Source organism: Meleagris gallopavo, chromosome 2, assembly GCF_000146605.3.
Source record: "Meleagris gallopavo isolate NT-WF06-2002-E0010 breed Aviagen turkey brand Nicholas breeding stock chromosome 2, Turkey_5.1, whole genome shotgun sequence".
NCBI lineage: Eukaryota > Metazoa > Chordata > Aves > Galliformes > Phasianidae > Meleagris > Meleagris gallopavo.
In genome coordinates this window covers 74005030-74009535 of record NC_015012.2, presented here as the reverse complement: position 1 = coordinate 74009535, position 4506 = coordinate 74005030, and positions in this window count along the sequence as shown.

Sequence of the window (4506 nt, the reverse complement as noted above, 5' to 3'; positions counted from 1 at the left end):
AGAGGCGGGCAGGGGTGGGGTATCCCTGTACCGGTTCCCGTCCCGGTGACGGCAGGGAGAAGTGCGGGGCGTCTGCGGGACGCGGAGGGCTGGGGGTCGAGGTCGACGCCGCCATCTTAGCGGCTGGGCAGCGAGAGACGGCCCTTGGTGGGCGCACGGATCCCCGTCGTTTCACCTCTACAAAGTTCAGAAATTTTGAGTATGCCTGTTCCTGACGTGTCTGTGCGTGCGTTTATTTATGAAGGAGGTATACGCGTGCTAGACGTGCATCTTGGGACTTGTTTTTTTCTGAAGGCAGAAGCGCAGTGCGGCACCCGTGCTGTACAGCAGCGCTTTCTCACAAAAATATGTGTGTAGGAGGGCGGGTGGGGAGAGGATGGTAATTTACTGGTGTAAACACATAGCAGAAAAGGGATAGGACTCGGGAATCAACCCACACCTCCACCACTCCCTTTCCTGTCCACAGGAAGTCCGAGCCTGCCCTCCCAGCAGAGAATGCCTGCTTGCACTGCTGGCTTGAGCAAGGCATCCTTATCTTGGATAAGGATATATAAATCTCCCAAGTTTAGCGTTTAGAGCTACCTACAGTGTGAAACCAGTGGTGGGATGAAGTAAGTGTGACTCCTGTGTCTCAATAACTATTCTCCAGTGCCACTTATTTAGCCTCCGTGCTATGTATAGAAATTATGCTACTGTAAAATGCTGTTGGTAGCGTGTAATTTCAGTAGATTCGGTGAGCTTTCATGGCTTTCTTGCTAAAATATTAATAAATGTTTGTACCTCACAGCGATGCCAAGTAAATGGGACGGGGAGCAGATTTACAGAATGAGCCTGAAAAAGCTGTTTAAGCAATTAACTAGGAAAGAGAAGATCAAGGAGGAATATGCGCAATAACCTACCATCATGGTGGCTCAGATTTTAGAACAAGTGAAATAAAAGCACTCTTGTCACAGTTACTGCTTTTTATGTGTATGTTGCCATTTTAGGTTGTTTACTCCCCTCATGACTTTTTTTTATCAGCTTTAGTGACTTGTCCAGCAGCCCAGAAATTCCCAGATAAACTGTTGGAATGTATGCATCAATTGACTATGTTGTAGACATGATCAAACTTGTCTCTGGAACAAGTTGGATTGGTGTGATTGCATTGTGCAAGTGACATTTGTCTGCATGCGGAACAGACTCACATCCTGATTACATTGAATTCTTGTTGCTTCTTGATTTTTCAATATATTTTTTTCTAGAAAGATCTAAAGATACATGGGTTAGAAATGGAAAGGTTTATCACAAAATCTGGTTATTATCTGCTTCATCCATAAATGGGATTATTCGGAGCTCCTAGTTTCTTGGAGATTATAGTCAGGTTTACATGTTCATAATGACCCGGGTATTCTCTGGATTTGTAGTCTCTGGATAATTAAAAACTAGCACCTGCTTATACTCAGATGTTTTTTTGTTTGTTTGTTTTTGTTTTAGTTTTGCCTGCATGAAAGGCACTGTTAGTACCAATCTTTATCGCACTGTCACATGGAGTTCTCTACAGGAGGGTTAGAACTAGATGATCTTTAAAGTCCCTTCCAACCTGATGCCATTCCATGATTCTGTGATTCTGTGGTGTCACATCATAGAATATTCCCCTTGGAAGAGATCCATGAGGATCACTGAGTCCAGCTCCTGATTCTACATAGAACAATGCCAAAATCAAACTGTATGTCTGGTAGTGTTCAAATGCTTCTTGAACTCTGTCAGCTTGGGACCATGACCAATGCCATAAGGGGACCTGATCCATACCCACCACCCTGTGGCAAAATGCCTTTTCCTGATACCCAACCTGGCCCTCTCATGAACACATTTGTGCCTGATCCTGACAACTTAATGGAAAGTACACCACACTTTGCACAGTGTGCAATCTATTGGCTTTTGGAAAATTAAGAATGAGTTTCACAGAATCACAGAATGGCCAGGGTTGAAAGGGACCTCGAGGATCATGAATCTCCAACCCCCCCTTCCTCAGGCAGGGCCACCAACCTCCCCATTTAATACTAGACCAGACTGCCCAGAGCCCCATCCAACCTGGCCTTGAACACTTCCAGGGATGGGGCATCCACAACCTCTCTGGGCAGCCTGTTCCAGCACCTCACCACTCTTTCTGTAAAGAATTTCCCCCTGACATCCAACCTAAATCTTCCCTCCCTCAACTTAAAACCATTTCCTCTTGTCCTGCAGTTATTAACCCTTTGAAAGAGTTGATTCCCCTCCTGTCTGTAGGCTCCCTTTAGGTATTGAAAGGCTGCAATGAGGTCACCTCACAGCCTTCTTTTCTCCAGGTTGAACAAGCCCAGCTCCCTCAGCCTGCCCTCATAGGGGAGGTGCTCCAGTCCCTTGATCATCTTCATGGCTCTCTTCTGAACCCTCTCCAACAGCTCTCTGTCTTTCTTGTACTGGGGGCTCCAGATCTGGACATAGTACTCCAGGTGGGGCCTTGCAAGGGCAAAGTAGAGGGGGACAATCACTTCCCTGTCCCTGCTGGCCACCCTCTTCTGATGAAGCCCAGGATACCATTTGCTTTCTGAGCTGCAAGAGCACACTACTGGCTCATGTTAAATTTTTCATACACTGGGACCCCCAGGTCCTTCTCTGCAGGGCTGCTCTCAAGGACTGCTCCTACCAGTCTGTATATATGCCAGGAATTCCTCTGGCCCAAGTGCAAAACCTTGCACTTTGCTATGCTGCACCTCATTAGGTTCTCCCGGGCCCACCTTTCAAGTCTGTTGAGGTCCCTCTGAATGGCATCCCTTCCTTCCACTGTGTCAGATTGGTGTCATCAACAAACTTGCTGAGGATGCGCTCAATTCCATCATCAATGTCATTGATAAAGATGTTGGAGATCACCGGTCCCAAGACAGACCCCTGGGGGATACTGCACATTACTAGACTTCACCTGGACTTAGAGCCATTAATCACCGCCTCTGCCCGCAGCCTTTCAACCAATTTCTTATCCATCGAGTGGTCCACCCATCAAATCCACATTCCTCCAATTTGGAGATAAGGATTGGTGGGGGACCATGTCAAAGACCTTGCTCAAGGTAAATGACATTGGTCGCCTTCCCTTTGTTCACCACTGCTGTCTCTCCATCTCTTCTCTCCATCTCTTTTCTGAGGTTTTCAGAGATTAGGTCAGGTTGAAAACAGACTCCTAACATTTAGACATCTCTCAGATAAATATGTAGTGCTGAATGGGTCGCCTTAGTACTTTTATCACCTTTAAGACTGAGTTTCAGGAAACACATAGAGTCAACCAGACAGAAAAATGGGACTGAATGAAGAAAATGATGTGTGTACATCTAGCTGCTGTTCTTGATACCTAGTTACAGTCTTCAGTGTGGTATTAGATACAATTCCGAACTTAAAACTTTTTTGTTGGATTCAAGCTCACATGTTATGAACTGGGGAAAGTGAACTACATCGCTGCTTTTTGGAAAGATGGCTAAGTGTGTGGTGGTACTTTAGATGGTGATTGAGGTCTCTGGTAACAGTAACTATTTGACTTTCTATTAGTTTCATAGACCTCTCTTGAGGATACAAATCAGGCAAATGATAGTTTCTGTCTTTTATATTTTAGTAGTTTGATTCCTCTATAACTTTTTGTGTATATGTGGATGAGAATTAAAAGCATAGAGGAAAGCATTCCAATTATAGTTGTTTGTAAGGTTCATTTCCTTTCTGAAATTGATGTAGAAATATGTATCTTGAAAATAATGAGTTCTCTTTTGTGAAAGTGGAGTCATCATTATCAAAATGTCAGCGTTGTGAAGATCAGATAGGATTTTAAGAAAGCGGAAATTTTGCTGTTACTTCTTTTTCTTTTCTGACTGACGCAGTCTTAATTAGCCGTGTGTTGAGTTTGAGAACTGAGTATAATCTGTACACTCCCAAATAGAACAGTTTTTAAATATTTACTCAACAAGCACATCTGAATGTTGAAGGAAAAAGAACACTTGAGTTGCATCCATCACAGGCCTTGTTCATCAGTCAGAAACGCTTTGGTTAAAAGAGAAAATCTAGAACTGGGTAAGACTGTGTTCTGTCTCAATAGTCCATGTCTAAAGTTTGAAAGAGATTACATTTCATGGAAGGTCATCACTTACAGATTGTTTGAAATCTCAGGATACTATGGGTGGAGTGTGGAAAAATGCTCAAACCTGAGTTAGCTGCAGTAGAGCTGCTTGTTCTTCTTGTTGTTGTGGAATAGAATTAAGAACTATGTTTAAGATAGGCAGTAGGTCATATACTAAGCAAAAAGTAAATCTTTATGACCAGATGAATGGACATGAGATGTTTAGTCCTAATATCTGGGTATTTTACCTAACATTTAATAAGCTCATATGGCTTAGAATTCAGGCAGGTTTATTGAGGACAGACAGATGTGTACATTCATTATCATAGCCCTCTGCCAAATTTGGGTTCCAGATCTCTTAAAATTATCCAATGTGACAACTGTAGGAGGTT